Genomic DNA, 20,221 nt, shown 5'->3' on the forward strand with positions numbered 1-20,221 from the left:
GTGGTGCCAGTACAAGTGGTATGTATTGTGGGGACAGTACAAGTGGTATGTGTTGTAGGGACAGTACAAGGGGTATGTGTTGTGAGGCCAGTACAAGTGATATGTGTTGTGGGGCCAGTACAAGTGGTATGTATTGTGGGGCCAGTACAAGTGGTATGTTTTGTGGGGCCAGTACAATTGGTATGTGTTGTGAGGCCAGTACAAGTGGTATATGTTGTGGGGCCAGTACAATTGGTATGTATTGTGAGGCCAGTACAAGTGGTATGTATTGTGGGGACAGTACAAGTGGTATGTATTGTGGGGACAGTACAAGTGGTATGTGTTGTGAGGACAGTACAAGTGGTATGTGTTGTGGGGCCAGTACAAGTGGTATGTATTGTGAGGCCAGTACAAGTGGTATGTATTGTGAGGCCAGTACAAGTGGTATGTGTTGTGGGGCCAGTACAAGTGGTATGTATTGTGGGGACAGTACAAGTGGTATATGTTGTGGGGACAGTACAAGTGATATATGTTGTGGGGACAGTACAAGTGGTATGTATTGTGGGGCCAGTACAAGTGGTATATGTTGTGGGGCCAGTACAAGTGGTATGTATTGTAGGGACAGTACAAGTGATATATGTTGTGGGGACAGTACAAGTGATATATGTTGTGGGGACAGTACAAGTGGTATATGTTGTGGGGCCAGTACAAGTGGTATGTGTTGTGGGGCCAGTACAAGTGGTATGTGTTGTGGGGCCAGTACAAGTGGTATGTGTTGTGGGCCAGTACAAGTGGTATGTGTTGTGAGGCCAGTACAAGTGGTATATGCTGTGGGGCCAGTACAAGTGGTAAATGTTGTGGGGCCAGTACAAGTGGTATATGTTGTGAGGCCAGTACAATTGGTATGTATTGTGGGGCCAGTACAAGTGGTATGTATTGTGGGGCCAGTACAAGTGGTATGTGTTGTGAGGCCAGTACAAGTGGTATGTGTTGTGAGGCCAGTACAAGTGATATGTGTTGTGGGCCAGTACAAGTGGTATGTGTTGTGAGGCCAGTACAAGTGGTATGTGTTGTGGGGCCAGTACAAGTGGTATGTATTGTGGGGCCAGTACAAGTGGTAAATGTTGTGGGGCCAGTACAAGTGGTATGTGTTGTGAGGCCAGTACAAGTGGTATGTATTGTGGGGCCAGTACAAGTGGTATATGTTGTGGTGCCAGTACAAGTGGTAAATGTTGTGGGGCCAGTACAAGTGGTATATGTTGTGAGGCCAGTACAATTGGTATGTATTGTGGGGCCAGTACAAGTGGTATGTATTGTGGGGCCAGTACAAGTGGTATGTGTTGTGGGGCCAGTACAAGTGGTATGTATTGTGGTGCCAGTACAAGTGGTATGTGTTGTGAGGCCAGTACAAGTGGTATGTATTGTGGGGACAGTACAAGTGATATGTATTGTGGGGCCAGTACAAGTGGTATGTGTTGTGGGGCCAGTACAAGTGGTATGTGTTGTGGGGCCAGTACAAGTGGTATGTGTTGTGGGTCCAGTACAAGTGGTATGTGTTGTGGGCCAGTACAAGTGGTATGTGTTGTGAGGCCAGTACAAGTGGTATATGCTGTGGGGCCAGTACAAGTGGTAAATGTTGTGGGGCCAGTACAAGTGGTATATGTTGTGAGGCCAGTACAAGTGGTATGTATTGTGAGGCCAGTACAAGTGGTATGTGTTGTGGGGCCAGTACAAGTGGTATGTGTTGTGGGGCCAGTACAAGTGGTATGTGTTGTGAGGCCAGTACAAGTGGTATGTGTTGTGGGGACAGTACAAGTGGTATGTATTGTGGGGCCAGTACAAGTGGTATGTGTTGTGGTGCCAGTACAAGTGGTATGTATTGTGGTGCCAGTACAAGTGGTATATGTTGTGAGGCCAGTACAAGTGGTATGTATTGTGGTGCCAGTACAAGTGGTATGTATTGTGGTGCCAGTACAAGTGGTATGTATTGTGAGGCCAGTACAAGTGGTATGTGTTGTGAGGCCAGTACAAGTGGTATGTGTTGTGAGGCCAGTACAAGTGGTATGTGTTGTGGTGCCAGTACAAGTGGTAAATGTTGTGGTGCCATTACAAGTGGTATGTATTGTGGGGCCAGTACAAGTGGTATGTGTTGTGGGGCCAGTACAAGTGGTATGTGTTGTGGGGCCAGTACAAGTGGTATGTGTTGTGGGGCCAGTAGAAGTCGTATGTGTTATTAAAACGATCTGATTTCTCGTGGATATGTTTTTAAAACGATCTTTGTATTTCGGCTGCATACTACATGACATCATGCCTACAGGACTGCCGATGAGTTATATATATAGTTACATTAATACATATTGTCCTTGCTGTCGATTAACACACGAGGCGGGTCGACAACCTCATTGGAGTATACATATTACTGAAGGGACGTTGACATTCTTTATTACAACAGCCATAGGGTTTGAGAGCGGCGGCTTATACACGTGTCGTTATTATTACAGCTGTAAGGTAGGTGATTCTCTGACGTAATTAACATAGTTATGTGAACTTTTTAAATCTTAAATGTATCATATTACTTTCTTTATATGAAATGTATAGATGATCTACTGTAATACTGGATTATTCATTTCATCTAAAATTATGAATACATTAAGTTGATTAAAGATTTAAGACGATGGACGAAGAAAGCACATGTTTCATTACCGATAAAACAACGTGAATTATTTATGACACGAAGACATTTATTATTGTGTCTCAGTTTTATAGAATGACGTATGAAAAGTAAGAATACAAAAAAAAACCCACCAAAAATGTTTGTTTAGAAATTGATTTTAATCGCTTGAATAAATATGATAATGTTTTAATTCCTTAAGCAGCTGGACATGTTCGTCTTGTGCTCTTTTAAAATAGGTGGACAAATCGATACTTATTTTCCTAACATGGGTATAGATAGAAATAGGATTGTACGGCGTAGAAACCTAAAAAGGTAGACAAGTTGTCTAAATTAGGTACCAATCATTCACGCTTCATATGGTACGAAGTCATTTTCGTGTATAGACCTATCTGAAATGATAAATTGACGAAAATGATCGACAATCTATTTACATGCATTACATTATCACTATACGTTTTAAAAATGATCACTGGAATAATATACATACATCAACCCTTGGTACAGGTGTTTTATCACAGCGCTGGCTGGTTATGTAGTGTATGTCATTAGCATACATGTATACGTAGTGTATGTCATTAGCATACAAGTACATGTAGTGTGTTTAAACTCGGTCGACCGTGACGGCATGAATAACTGGATCCGTTTGATTATGTCCTCCACGTTTCGAACTTTTTCAAAATGTCAGTTTTCTGTGTTATGTGATAAAAATATCTTTAATTTGTTTTAATTGACTGTAAATTACATGAGTATGTGTAAGACAGAACTGTCGGACACCTGATACGAACATGGTAATTCATCCGAAAAGATAGCTTTGTAATACTGTATATTCTAATGACCCTAGTTAACAACATAGTAATTAAAACAGGTAGAAATAAAATAAAATAAGTTAATGCGTTATCTATGCTAGCTTTACAACAAAACATATAAAAATATGAATAAATATACAAAATATACAATATTTATAAAACATGCGGCAACTTATATGTCAGTATATTTATTTATGTAAACACCGACACACTGCAATGGGTGAGGCATTGTAAACGAATGAATTGTAGGTAAGAAATCGATGATCGAGTTTTTGCAATGTTTGAATCAAACTGCAAGGTGGTTATCTTACGTCAATGTAGAATCGCTCATGGCAACAACCCGATATGTAGAATAGCACAAAACAACAACCCGATATGTAGAAACGCTCATGGCAAGAACCCGATATGTAGAATCGCTCATGGCAAGAACGCGATATGTAGAATAGCACAAGACAACAACCCGATATGTAGAATAGCACAAGACAACAACCCGATATGTAGAATAGCACAAAACAACAACCCGATATGAAGAATAGCACAATGAAATATAATAAATTATTTTAAAATTTAGTTAAAAATATATATCATATTTTATATCTAAAAATATTCCTAGATCTGTATTTCTATATAACACATTTGCCCTTTGGCACCAACTCTGTTTACCTGTTGACGTAGTTGATCTGATATTAATAGTACATGTTGTACATGGTTATCTAATGTTACCTTAGGCTATATGTCAGACGTCTTCCGTATTATCATGTATCAATCAATCATATATACTCATACCTAGGACTTAGGACTATAAAAGGTTAGATGTTACTATATTATGTAGTCGGTTTCCAGGGAGCCACTCCTGGACACTCAGTCCTGGGCTGGGCTCTCGCCCGGGACAGGCCAGTACAGATACATGTACAGAGGTGTTATATGTATGTATATATGTATGTATACCCTTAATAAAAATACCATCCAAGAAAGAAGAGTCATTTCATTATACTGATGCCGCGACCTCGGAGCGAAGCTGGACGGAAAACGGACACAACATGAAGTTTCCACTATACGAATCTACGCCATAAAACTGCTATACTATCACCAACCACCTATTATGTCTACTGTTAACAAGATGCAGGTACGTTGATTTGACTTCTGACTATCTTCGTAAACATTTGCCATTGATAGCTATATAATTTTTTTAACATCACTTTAGGTTAGTTATACCTAAGTAATTATATGTTTCATTTTTGAATTAAACTAAAACAAACATTTTTCTTACCATAATTATTATTTTTTATGAATTATCTAAATTGCACTGTTTTCATAGCATTACCAGAAAATTCCTATATACTTTAATATTAATTGTTTTTACATTTTTACATATATAAATTTTACATCTTTACACATTGATCCTATGATGAGTTTCGCCCACGTGATTTAACACGGGGATTATAAAGTAAATGAAACATCATCATATTGTCGGAGTTCAGAGATAGTGATGCGGTTTTACGCACACACAATATATACATGGTATGATAAATGTACTGTTCTCCTTTGACATCATACTACACATACACGTGCATTATCAGATCAGAAACACTCGGTTTCAATGTATTCCGACCAGAACATCGTTTATAAATGTATTACTACTACGGATTTTGGAATACCTCTTGAATTTATGCCGAAAATTATGTTTCGAGAGTATCTGAATGTATACATATTACACAAATACATAACTAGGAATTTTTCTGGTAAATTTCATTTCATCCATTTTGTTTTCGTGTCAGCCTAATTGGAGTGCGACATATCAGGCTTGATTTTGTGTACGGTAGACGACACAACAAGCACATTTTTTTTATTCATATCTTCATGTTTGAAACAGTTAGCAAATTATGTATTTCATGAAAGTTAGTATTCAATGAATCAAAGTAATTTCTTAAAATTTTAGTGTTACTTGCTGCTATCTTATTTTTTTTTTTTATAATTCATTACATTTATTTTTTTTAGCCTCAGCCTAATTGGAGAGCGAGGTATATAAAGCTTGAATAAGCCCTCAAGCTATTTTTTTCATTATCAGTAAATAGCGACATGTAAAACTAAAATGTGTATAGTCTAGTTAATCTGAAAATTATGATGTATAGTTTCCCTATTTCAAAAACACCATAAAGAATATTTAATCCAATTACCTACGTATATCACAATTGAGTTAGTATTTGTTGTTTTTTACATAATGTTTTACACCGCATTTTATATACGTAATTGAAATTCAAAGCATTATTACAATAGCATTAGTTTTAATGTACGGCAAATGTTTACTAAGATTAGAAGGAAGTTTAAATCTGCAACACCTGTAAATTGTGACACCAGTTACTTCACCAGCGGCAGTTCCATTGATACCACCATCGTACCAACAAACGCCAATTGACCCACGTCTTCAATCCATAATGCCACCTCCAGTTATCGAAGAGGATTAATGCATCATCAATATTGTAACTTTTCTTCAACGTTTTATCGAATTGTTTATGTGCTGTGTTTTTCATACAGAAGTTCCAACATTTTCATCATATCATCCTCAACATATCAGAAGAGGCTTCGACTTCATGTATGCTATCTTCAACTGAAGAGACACTATTTTATATATTACAACAATTTTATTTATTCATATATACCGAAGAGACGTCTTCACCTATATCAACAACAATGGAGAGTTCAGCCTAACGTGATTCCAACACGAGGTTTTAATTTGTAATTTGAACTGTTTCCATATTATGTCAGAGTCAGAGATAGTGACGTGATAATACACGCACTGATATCTAAAATATAATCTACTGTACTCGAACGACATAACAACGCACCATACTTCAACGGATAAGGAAATACCTGATGCAGTTCAAATGCCAGGGAAAATAAGTCTACATTTCCTTGTCCGAAGAAGAAATATCTACATCTACACATCCACTAACACTTAACAAGATTATTCGACGGATTTGGAATACTCGATGCAGTACAATTGCCGAGGAAAAAGGATATACCACTTCCATTTCTGAAGAGGAACATCTTCACAATACACGGAACTTCCTGAACGGTTTTTTCCACATATTCTCAGCCTAATTGGAGTGCGAGAAGTCACAGTTGGATTTTCAGATGGTTGTACATCGTTTCCACGCCATTTAATTTTAACATTCATTTTAATAACAGTACATAAACATTTCTTTAATTACGTTGGACATTAATACTGGAATTACAACAAGTGAACTGTGTGAAGAAAATATTGTGTGAATTTAATACTTATCTTTTGTTGATATAATTTAATGCATTTCAAGTACACATTTAAAGTTTTTGTACACATATAAAGTACAAACTAAATGTTATTTGATTAATACATTTGATATTACTATCAGTAATATATATGTTGCTATGTCATTTCATTATAAGCTTTATTGCTTTATGATTTTTGTTACGTACTACGTAATGTAATCATGTTACTTCATGATTAGTATTCCATTCATTATTAGTATCTATATAACTTCATTTCTTATTCTAAATGTAAGCAATGTATAATGAATGTCATTTCATTCAATACTATACCGTCATAATATTTAGTATAAGTATCTAGCCTTCACCACAATTTCTTTCGTTATTTTAATTTTTTGTTTTACAATAATCTAAACATGTTATAGTTTTCTTACTTTTCAATAATTTATGCCAAAGGGACGATATCAACATAATTAATTATTTTAGAATTTACTTATATGATGTCGAAATTATATCTAATTTGAAATCATTTTTGACAAAGGGACGAATGAAATATAATAAATTATTTTAAAATTTAGTTAAAAATATATATCAGATTTTATATCTAAATATATTCCTAGATCTGTATTTCTATATAACACATTTGCCCTTTGGCACCAACTCTGTTTACCTGTTGACGTAGTTGATCTGATATTAATGGTACATGTTGTACATGGTTATCTAATATTGTCTTAGGCTATATGACAGACGTCTTCCGTATTATCATGTATCAATCAATCATATATACTCATACCTAGGACTTAGGACTATAACAGGTTAGATGTTACTATATTATGTAGTCGGTTTCCAGGGAGCCACTCCTGGACACTCAGTCCTGGCCTGGGCTCTCGCCCGGGACAGGCCAGTATGTAGAATAGCACAAGACAACAACCCGATATGTAGAATAGCACAAGACAACAACCCGATATGAAGAATAGCACAAGACAACAACCCGATATGTAGAATAGCACAAGACAACAACCCGATATGAAGAATAGCACAAGACAACAACCCGATATGTAGAATAGCACAAGACAACAACTGAAGATGTAGAATAGCACAAGACAACAACCCGAGATGTAGAATAGCACAAGACAACAACCCGATATGTAGAATAGCACAAAACAACAACCCGATATGAAGAATAGCACAAAACAACCCGAGATGTAGAATAGCACAAGACAACAACCCGATATGTAGAATAGCACAAGACAACAACCCGAGATGTAGAATCCCACAAAAAACCCGATATGAAGAATAGCACAAGACAACAACCCAAAATGAAGAATAGCACAAGACACCAACCCGATATGTAGAATAGCACAAGACAACAACTGAAGATGTAGAATCGAACAAAACAACCCGATATGAAGAATAGCACAAGACAACCACCCGAGATGTAGAATAGCACAAGACAACCCGATATGTAGAATAGCACAAAACAACAACCCGATATGTAGAATAGCACAAGACAACAACCCAATATGAAGAATAGCACAAGACAACAACCCGATATGAAGAATAGCACAAGACAACAACCCGATATGTAGAATAGCACAAGACAACAACCCGAGATGTAGAATCGCATAAGGCAACAAACCGAGATGTTGCTGGTAAGCTGTACAAAATACACAAACGATTAGTGTGCATTATACAGGGAAGCAATGGCTGTTGGTAGTCGATATGCACTGAATTATCTCGATATTATACCTCAAGATTGTCCAGGCAATAGAGAGGGAAGTGTTGGTCTAATGTTGGCGACAATCCAGTAGTTGTAACTGGAACAATTGTAGCTGTTCCTGCATGGATAAAGATTTGTCATAAGGAACTCCTACCTTCTGACAGATAGCACCGGTGGTGATTTTTGCTTGGACGTATTTTTCGATATTTTGGTGGTAAGCTATGCTCGTGGACTACAAGGTCTGTCGTCACTGTGTAGACTTCTAGACTACAAGGTCTGTTGTCATGATTTTGTCATGTTTTGTCATGTTTTGTCATGAATTTGTCATGATTTTGTCAATTTTGTCATTATTTGACATTTTTGTCAGACCTCCGTACAACTCAAGACAGTTATGGCTGTGACGTCACACTATCTAGAAAGTTCCGGGAATAGAAAGTGAAAGCATTTTACCATGGTAGTATTTTTAGTTCTAACAACAAAACAAAACCTTTATTTTACTACTGTTATGAAGACATCAACTCAGAATGATTATTTTGAACTAACATGATTACATTTTACAATAAAAACTATTTAAATCTACTGTAATCTCCAAAAAATGACCTCTGTAACACTGAGTCAATGATAACTTGAGCATCAACAAATCAGTCTCCGTAAATCATGATAAAAACAGCTTCATTCTATAATATACTCATATATTTACAATAAATATTCTATGATAAGATTAAAAAGATTAAAAATCAACTTACCTGCTATATTTTAAATATATATTTATATGTTTAAAACATCCTGAGCTGGTGTAAACACATGGAGGCTGCCATGTTGAATTCTTCACAGCCTCATTCTAGAAAGTTTGGGGGTTACCAATATTTAAACATATGATGTACACAGTCAGTAACAAAAGTGTGTCAACAAAGAACTTGAAACCAAGATACAGTGGAGAGAATTGATGACATCTGTGGGGTATTTTTCTCTCCCAGAATGCCTCATTCAAGATGGCTGCCCCATTGGCAGCCATCTTGAATGAGGCATTCTGGGAGAGAAAAAATACCCCACAGTGCCAGCATATCTCTCCCCAGTTATGCTAATGTTGACCATCGGCAAATCCACAAAACATGTTCATGTTGATCTTTTGAAGCCAGCCGACAAATAAGAATAAGTGAGAGTAGTAAAAAATAGTCCGTGGTCAAAGACCAGAGGTTAGCCAATCAGATTTGTTTGGCGTCACAAATGACCAATCAGAGGCGTAGAAAATAGTTACACACCACGTTGTGAAAACAAAAACAATAACACACTGCTACGAATCTTATCACGTGCCATATCAGTTGTGAAACAAGCGTAGTTATGGGATAAATAACCTTACCTAACGAACACATCGTTTACATGTGTGCAAAGATGACGCGTAGGAATACATATCACGCAAAGTCGGACCGGTGCACACATGCACCATTAGTGTGAATGTGCAATGACTGTTTTCTTTTCTGTTTTGACTATTTTTCCAGTAAAATATGAATATGGTAGAATTAACTAAAATACAACGATAAAACATTAAAAACATAAAATATTTGAAATATCTCACAGAAATGGAATATAAAAACGATGTTACTTTGGACTATATTCCTGTAGTTGACAACCTTTCCATATTTGAATCATCTGTTTAGCGGATCCATTGTCCGACTGTTAAGTCTACTAGTATAACGCCGAAAGAATGTTGGTTTATTTTTTATAACAAAAAAACCGCAGGTAAGAATGTAAATATAAGGAATATTTCTTTATTTTTATCGTTTCTTGGTGTGTAAACTGTAGATTTAAACTGATATTTTAACATAACGCACTAATGTGCGTAATCTAAAATATCTGTAGAAAAAAATGCCCTTTTTACACCAATAAACGATAAAGAACAAGAATTATTCCTTTAATAAATGTGCTATATAAACCCTTCAGAAATAACCACTTGGTAGAGAGGATTACATTTTGTCTACAAAGACAACTGAACAACCCCTCAGAACGTTTCTACAGAACTGAACAATACTTTGTCTACAAAGACAACTGAACAACCCCTCAGAACGTTTCTACAGAACTGAACAATACTTTGTCTACAAAGACAACTGAACAACCCCTCAGAACGTTTCTACAGAACTGATCAACACTTTGTGCCTAATGGCGTTCTCTTTACGTATTTGCTTTAACTGTTCTGCTCTCATCCGCGTCCTCTATGTACATGGGAATATGAAATTTGTAAACGGAATCCAGGGAAAAGAAAAAAGAAACGAAAGATGAGTTAAGAGAGATAAAAGAATATATTATGGCAGTAGATGTGTTTTTGATCTGCTCTATACCTATAATGACATGGGATTATGTAGCCAAGGGGTACCACATTAGATGTCTCTACACTTACATAGGTCTATATACATGTAAGTACTAGTCACCTGTGTAACTTTTGAACAAGCCTTTGAGGACAAGGATATAGTACTAGTAACTAGTGTTCACAGTATAAATAACGTGTGTGTGGAGGGCTAGTGTCGATCTAATGACTCCCTATACTACAGTTATACAATGTATAATTAATATTTTGTACAGATTTATTTAAATGTTGGGAGCTATTCTAGGTTTTAGAGAATCCTTTCTTCACTAGAATTTTCTGGTCTAGTTAACGAATATTTCAATTACACAATTTGGACAATATTTCGTAATTGTAGATAGCAAATATGTTTACATCTTTTCAGAACGTCATTGAAATGTGAATTTTTGTGTGTGCTTTTAGTGAGAACTTATCACAATCAATCATCCTGTTTGTTAAATGAAGATTCCTGATAAGTTGTTTATTGTTATTGTGCTGCGAAGGATGGCCGATAAGTCATTCATTCATTCAATTTTATTCCAGGGGCCTTACAGCCCAAAGGTTTACATAGTTAATTTTCATTCATGAACATGTTGTAATAAACATAATTTCACATTTGGAGAGTGATCGATTGCGATGTAAACACAATTTCAAATATATGTTCTTATTAAATATATGTTCTTATTAATTATTCAAGTATTCTTTGAGTCATTATGATTCGTAATAACAAAAACATCAAAGGTATTAAATTAAATGACAAGGAGATTACGTTATCACAATATGCTGACGATACGAGCATCATATTAGATGGTTCTGAAAGATCTCTCAGAAATACACTAAATATCTTGGACCAATACGCAAAATACTCTGGTCTTAGGCCTAATATTGACAAAACAAAATGTGTCTGGATTGGTAGCAAGGCACACAGTGCTGATAGAATCTGTTTAGAAAAAGACCTGACCTGGACTGATGAACCCTTCACGTTTCTAGGAATAAAACTTAGTGTCGATACACATCTAATTACTGAAATAAATTATTTAGAGAAACTAAAAGAAGTAAAATCACTTATACATACATGGTCCAAAAGGTTACTAAGTACGTTAGGCAAAATAACAGTCATCAAAAGTATAATTTTGCCTAAGTTAATACGTTTATTTACAAATATCCCAAAACCAAATGGTGAAGTTTTAAAAGACTTGGAACAAACCTTTTTCAAATTCATATAGAATGGTAAAAATGATAGAATCTCAAGAAACCAAATAATAAAACCTTATGAGGAAGGTGGACTAAAAATGTTCAACATAGAATACTTCATAAAAGCCCTAAAATTATCATGGGTCCAAAGGATACTAAAATCAAACGGAGCATGTAAAGCCATCTTCGAAAGTATTATTGGTTGTAATATTAACTCCATATTTAAATTCGGAAAAGAATTTTTAAATAAAAAGGCAAATGTAATTAAAAATATTTTTTGGAAGGAGGTACTTTCTGATCTATACATCTTTTCAAATTGTGTCGATGAAGATGACAACATATATCAACACCTATGGTACAATAATAACATAAAAGTAGATAACAAACCTATTTACTTCAAGAGATGGGCAGATAGAGATATTTTTACGTACATATATGATCTACTAGATGAGAATGGTAGTCTAATTCAATCGTACGACATATTTTGTGCCAAACACAATTTTTACCCTCCAATCACTCAATTTTATGGTTTACGTAACGCCATCAGAGCAACTTGGTATGCTATTCAAAATAGACACCACACCTTTTCTCTACCACATTGTCCAATTCATATATACTATATACTCACAAACAAGCAAAGAGGTCGTTCTGTTTATAATTTATTTATTAAAAACTTGAAAACAAACAATAAATACATTACAAAATGGTCAGAAGAACTGAATTTTGTAGAAGGTACAGTATGGTGGAAAAAAATAAACATAATCCCTTTTAAATCCACTATAAACTGTAAATTAAGATGGTTTCAATATAGAATAATACACAGGATTATAAGTACAAACAAATATCTACATATGATAAACCTAAAGGACTCTCCATTATGTACTTTTTGTAACCGTCATACAGAAACTATAGTCCACATTTTTTGGGAATGCAGACTAGTAGCAATCTTCTGGGAAGATTTCAAAGTATGGCTATATGATGATACTTTAACTAATTTACAATTACATGTTACGGATGTAATCTTGGGAAAGTTACATAAAGATCAAGAAGTCAAATATCTCAATACGTTAGTATTAAAAGCAAAATTCCATATTTATAAACAAGAAATTAAAAATTGTCTCCCCTGTATTAATGGATTCATAAAAGAACTAGATTTGTATCTAAAAACAGAGGAGGTAATTTACAAAAACAACATGGAGTATGATAGTTTTGTGAAAAAATGGTCTATATAAGTGAATAATTTTTCAGATCTTCTTCACACATATCATAACATGTACTTAAAAGTAAGTCAAAAGTTTTTCTTTTTTTTTATACCTTTAAACACAATATATTAAAATGAGAGAAAGCGTGAGTGGAAGGTTGTTTGTTTGTTTGTCTCTGTATTCCAAAAAAACCCAACCAATCCTTTTTTTTTTATTCATCACTTAATACGTATTGTACATCTTACTGCTGTAATGATATGTCTGTATTATTATACCATGTAATATAATGTACCTGTATGTATACTATATGTAAAAGGATGAATAAAAAAGATTTCAAAACTGAAAAAAAAGTATTCTTTGAGTCAAAGTATTACATAAATATTGTGAAAGACACCGATATGTATACTTTGCATATACATAGATATTTATGTGTACAGTCTGCAGTACTTGTTGTTCTGACTGGAATAAACATTACATCAATATATCTCAATAGAAATGAAATATAATATTTGAAACGAACACAACAAGTATTTACTTATAATGCTTCTGACCTTCGTTTATATGCAAAATTCTTTGACATTTTTCACACTCATGAGTTGAATAAGTTTGAAAACGCTAGGTCTACGATAATAGTATGGTTTCAAATATTTAGTACGTAAGTCTATGTAAAAAGAACATTTTAAAATGAAATGGAACTCATCCTCAATATCAATATTATTGCATAATGTACATCTCCTATTTTCTCTTGTTACATTCCTGTATCTTCCACTCTCTATAGTTAGCTGATGTGACGATAATCTAATTTTTGATATGCACTTCTTGTATCGGTGATCCATAGGTTCCCTTAAATAAAATTGCAAGCCAAAATTGTCTATCAAATGTTGATATAAATAACCTTTTGGAGAATTTCGAATATTACATAGCAGTTCTTGAATATGAATTTCTTGGAATTTGCTTTCGATTAATTTGTAAGTAATGTTACTATCAAGAGTGCTGTTCAAAAAAATACCCTAATCCTAGTTTATCTAGTTCTAGTTTAATATTCACTATCCACTCATCATTATTTAGTAACCTGTGTCCATAGCATGCTCTCAACACACAGTTATCCGTATCTTTAATTTTAGTCCAGTATTTCAAAATTTTCAATTTTCTAACTATATACATAGGTAATCTGCCTAATTCAAAAATAAACTACATGTAAATCGTGACTAGTACTTTTCGAAACACCTAGACTTTTTTTTTTACAAAACAGTGAGTGTACTTTTTCAACCTCGGTAGCTTTGTGAAAGCCAACTCAAGTTGTTTATTGTTATTGTGCTGCGAAGGATGGCCGATAAGTTGTCACGCGTCGTCTGCGTCAATCACACTTTAAGTTTTCCTATTTTTCCCCTACCACTTGTCATATCATTATAACTTAGTACGTGGCTATATCAAACTGGATTATACGTCAAACTTTAACGTCATATTGATATTCATTTTTGGCCGGAGTTATAAACCTTTGTGGATAGGGATGCAAAAAAAAAGTAAAAAAAAAAAAAGTATACAAAAAGGCCGAAAATTCTGAAAATCCCCGCCCCTATCTATCACTTGTATTTGTTGCATATTATGGTTTCAAGCAGTCCAGGTCATGCGAGAGCCAACTTTTAGAAATTATTGATAATATCATATGTAACTTTAAACATGGAAAACAAACAGATATCTAATTTGTGGACTTAATAAGGCATTTGATGAGGTGAGTCATGCACTACCTATTCATCAACTTGGAATCCGCGCAGTAGCGTGGAAAGAAAAGAATATGGAATAAGGCCCGCTGTATCTCGAGGTATGTTTATCGTAAAAGACCTCATGTGACCCTGGCTGTTGGTGTGACCTTGACATCCGACCTCATGTGACCCTGGCTGTTGGTGTGACCTTGACATCCGACCTCATGTGACCCTGGCTGTTGGTGTGACCTTGACATCCGACCTAATATGACCCTGGCTGTTGGTGTGACCTTGACATCCGACCTCATATGATCCTGGCTGTTGGTGTGACCTTGACATCCGACCTCATATGACCCTGGTTGTTGGTGTGACCTTGACATCCGACCTCATGTGACCCTGGCTGTTGGTGTGACCTTGACATCCGACCTCATATGATCCTGGCTGTTGGTGTGACCTTGACATCCGGCCTCATATGATCCTGGCTGTTGGTGTGACCTTGACATCCGACCTCATGTGACCCTGGCTGTTGGTGTGACCTTGACATCCGACCTCATATGATCCTGGCTGTTGGTGTGACCTTGACATCCGGCCTCATATGATCCTGGCTGTTGCAAAGACGTTAAACACCCAAAAACAAAACAAACTCTTATTCTGCCAATTAAGGTCAGGAGTGTCCCAATGCTCGATTTTCGGGTCAAGCCGTTCCTTATTTTACAATAATGGCATTGCTGAGGGTATTTCATCATCTATCAGATTTTTGTAGATGACACCATCATGAACCTAACCATAATCATAAACAAAGGTCCTCTCCCTGCAAAAATATCTCGATAAGTTAGACCTGTCGGAGACAAAATGGAAAATGACTTTCTATTCTGGGAAATGCTAAGCCCTTTCTGTCAGAGAAATATACATCCCTTCAGTCATCCCTATATACCACATGGTCAAGAACCGGAAGATGTTACATAGGCCAAATATCTTGGATTCACCATCGGACTTATAGTGAGGCTGAAAGTATTTCCCCCTCTAAAATCAAAGATAAGGCCTATAGGTCCCTTATATCACCTGGAATGGCACAGCATTTTTGCGGGTCGCAGAAAAGTCGCGAGGCTAACCATGCTGTATAAGATTCATTCTCATACAGAGGTCACTCCTTTTAAACATCTTTCCCCTTCAGCAAGACAAACTAGACATCATCTTTTCTTTAAAACTATTTCCTGTATGACGTGTGCCAGGAAAGAACCCTCCTTTCTTTGGGAAATCAAAGATTGGGATAATCTTCCTTCCGAAATGATCTCTTCTGCCTCCTTTCTTTCCTTCAAATTAGCTATTTCTGCCCCTCAATATGAGTAAATCTTGTCCCTGTTGCTTCATACCGCACATACCATATATGACATGATCTTCACCTTGTTGGTGTAATTCATTAACTGGAAGGTATCAGCATCATTAACTATTTTCCATATTTTTAACTACTGTTTGACACATCAATTTATAACTCGATATCTGCTATGAATTACAGCATGACCTAGAATCCTGTGCCAATATTCTGTTACAATCTAAAGTTATAACCCTTTTCACATAGGACAGACTTTTCGCTACTATCAACTGTGTCTTATTACGCTACTGCCTGCCACATAAACAACTTGATAGATGACCTTTTCATGAATAATGCATTACAGTTCGAGTTTGATTCTCGTGTTCAGTTCCATTTATAGCTGAAACTGTATCACACACCGTACATATTATGTAGTCATGATACTATCCACATATCACCTCAAAAGTTGCATGGATACTTAGCTCCGTAAACCAACCAACTAGGAATAGAATGCATGATTTTCCATATGATGGCCATAACATTTCCAAAACCACACCCTTTCAATGGAGTGGGCGTAGGCGACACGCCCAGTCGTTACTGTAAACTGTGATTTAGTGAGGTTATTGGCTATGCTTCGACCTTAGTTTAGCGTTATCTTATAGCTCAAAAAACAATAAATAGATGATTACTGGTAGAAATGTCCGATGATAAATGTTGTGCAGTGGCGTAGGAAGTCGTCAAAAAGTGGGGGGGCAAAATTTTTTTTAACCTTAAATTTTACACACTAAACAAATCGTATGCCATCTCCGCAAAATTAGCCAATAATTAGCATTTCAACATCCCATGATAGTTTTGATAATTTATGTAGTACAAAATAAGTTATTTACGCAAATCAGAATATATATATTAAATATAGCAAAACATGAATCACCAGGCCCGCCCAGGGCGGGGGGGTCCAGTAATTTAGTAATAATGCGAGCGCCGTAGGCGCGAGACGATTTTTTTTTTGTGGGGTCCGAGGGGCCGCCCAGCGGGTCCAGGGCAGCGCCCTGATATGGGGTCAAGGGGGTCTAAGCCCTCCGCGGAAAATGAATATAGTACATTTCCAATAATTCGGGATCAGGCGCGGATCCTGGAGTTTTCGAAAGGGGGGTCCAGTAATTAAGTGATCATGCGAGCGCCGTGGGCGCGAGCTGATTTTTTTTCCTTTTTGCGAGAGGTCTGGGGGCCGCCCAGCGGGTCCCAGGGTGGCGAAGCCCCCCTGTAGATCTGCAATCGAAAGGGGGGCCAGTAATTTAGTGATAAAGCGAGCGCCGTAGGCGCGAGCCGATTTTTTTTTTTGTATTTCCTCGTACCTGTCGGTAATAAGTATCACTCTATTCACGTTAAAACCGCGCATTCTTCTTCATGTTGTGTTTCTGTCTTTTTTCTCATTATGAACTCAATTAACTTCACAAATTATCATCAACTTATTGAATCTATGTGATGAAGTTGAGCAAAATTTCTTATAAAGATATAAATATTGACTTACCAGGCTGTTGCACAGGTCTGAGGATTGATATACTAGTATAAAAGTCGGAATGTTCCGGATGTACAAGATAAAGTTTTTATCGTTGCCTTCAAGAAAACATTATCGGCTCGGAAATATACAGATATTTATCGAAATGAATGTATAAATTCGCGTTTTATCCCCTTTTTTTAGATTTTGGATGTCAAAAAGTGGGGGGGGCAAAAAGATATGTTTGCCCCCCCACTGAAAAAAGTGGGGGGGCAATTGCCCCCCCCCCCCCCCCCCCCCCCTGCCCCCCCGCTTCCTACGCCACTGTTGTGTATATTACCACGAACATCACTATAGATAAACTATTTATTGCTAGCAGTTCTCATAGTATCTCTGCGCTTGAGTTTGTAATCAAATAGGAAACAGATTTTATCTATTACCATACATATATTGCATTCCAATGCTGAATACAAACCTCGTTGTTGACACATTTCACGCACAGGTAATTCGTGAAAACGGAAAGTAGATGATCGTTTTAACTGATATGATACTATAGAAACGCTTTTTACAGAGAAATACATATACACTACAGTGCAACTACCGAAAACCGATCCTTCACAGAACCGAACACCTCTTGATACCGATGGAGATTGCGATGTACGGAATTGATCCTTCTTTACAATTGTAATAAATAAAGCTTACAATGCTGATCCTTCTGAATTCCGAATACCGAACAGATTTTATGTACAGAACGGATAAATAATACCCAAAATGACTTCTGTAACCCAATTTTACATGTGGGAACATGTCAGATGAGGTAAGCCGACCGTGAAATCAACACCTGTTAATTGGGATTGTGGACGTAAGCTTTGTCTTTGGATATACGCGTGTAGTAGGTACAGTTTATGTAATACCTACAACTAGAGGAGCATTGTGACTTAATTGTGTAGTAATCAAAACTGTCGAGATGAATCCCCTGCTAATCACCATGCATCATGGACGCTGTACGATCTGTTAACCATACGAAAACAAGTAGAGTTAGAAAGCCCGAGTTTCGCATTTAATTTACATAAACCCCCGAACGGATTATTTGTGCCGGCGGATAAATTCGCACACGATAAGGAAGCTAATAGTAAGTCAGGTCAAAATCGATCACTTCTCCAAACCGAACTCTCTCGAAACCGGCCAAATATTCATGTATCGTGAATGATTTAGAGAAGTCCGACTGTACATATAAAATATTGTCCTGCCAGATGTTACTTTAAAAACATAACAACTTGATACATAATATCTATTTATGCTCAGCTGCTTGTTTTACCACACTGCGCTTTCAGTCAAACTGCAAGCTTGTCCAATAGTCACAAAGAAAAGAAACACTTTGATAGATTGAAATGGCCGTTTATTAAAACGACATGAAATATTTAATTACATAACCTTATGTAATGAAAATTAACATTACATAACACGGTTTATCCTAATCAGGATAACTTTCTATATATGACTATTGTAGGTGAGGGGGAAAATCAGCCACCATGCAGTGTCATGTCAGTGACCCATGGGTCAGTGACATTACAAATGCATCCCCCACCCGAAGATTTATCACACTTACAGACAGCAGCAGGGTTTGACTCGTCACGTCTTGTTAAGCATATATACTCCCAAACATACATTTAAGCATTGAACTGTTACCAAATGGTAGTATACAGTCGATATGAATACAATTTGGGTGACAGATAAATAGAATGTCGCCGTTAGGGCGACATGAAATATTTATCTGTCACCCAAATTGTATTCATATCGACTGTATACTACCATTTGGTAACAGTTCAATGCTTATATTTACATTCATAAAGATTTTTTTATTTACTGTAGGTTATGACGCGTTTTGCCGCTTACCCTATCATTGACGTCATCAAGTTCAAATACCGGAACAGCGAAATTTCCAGAAGAAATGATATAGTCCCTCATGACGTTATTAATAGCAAACACATAAAGTGGTTTTTGCACAAATTTTGCTTTATTTTATAATTCATATACGTGTGTAGGTATCGTCAAATTGTTCATAATTACATCATTTCTGATTGTTTAAAATCGAAACCGTTTTTATGCGCAATGATGTACGATTAACATTTAGAAGTGATGCGGCGTTGAACGGGCATTGCACAGGATAGACTAGATTCCTCGGAAACACTTATGTTTCTGGTATTGACTGGATTTACGTTATTTTCAGAAGAATAACAGCTCTGAATTCTTAATGAAAGTTGTCTTGATAGTAGGTGAAAACGATTCCAAGGATATTTCGTTCGAAACAGATTCCAGTCTAACCGGTCACATCAGTATCGCTAACTTAGCAGACGATTTTCAACTTCACAGGGGCTCGATTTTGTAAGGTAGGCCTTTGTTATCAGTGAATAATCACAAAACTAAAATCCAGTAGGTATATACATACACAACCGGAAACTATGTCGATACTCCCGATTTTTTTTACAAGATTTTTTTTTATATAAATACTTGACTTTTAATGTTGTCGTGTCTTTCATTTCTGAAAA

General features: G+C 36.3%; 1 protein-coding gene across 2 annotated transcripts in view; it reads left to right on the forward strand.

The window, feature by feature from the left end:
• The first annotated feature begins 2,360 nt into the window (after positions 1 to 2,360).
• The window catches only part of LOC117328857 (arginine kinase-like), a 32,720-nt gene continuing 14,859 nt past the window's right edge, over positions 2,361 to 20,221 (forward strand). The window contains exon 1 of one of the 2 annotated variants that reach the window (XM_033886437.1): positions 2,361 to 2,487. The gene's annotated coding sequence lies outside the window, so the exon portion shown is untranslated. Of the gene's footprint in view, positions 2,488 to 19,909; positions 20,063 to 20,221 lie in introns of those variants that run through there. The other variant, XM_033886438.1, reaches the window with a different exon arrangement.

This window comes from Pecten maximus, chromosome 6 (assembly GCF_902652985.1).
Source record: "Pecten maximus chromosome 6, xPecMax1.1, whole genome shotgun sequence".
In the NCBI taxonomy this organism is placed as follows: domain Eukaryota; kingdom Metazoa; phylum Mollusca; class Bivalvia; order Pectinida; family Pectinidae; genus Pecten; species Pecten maximus.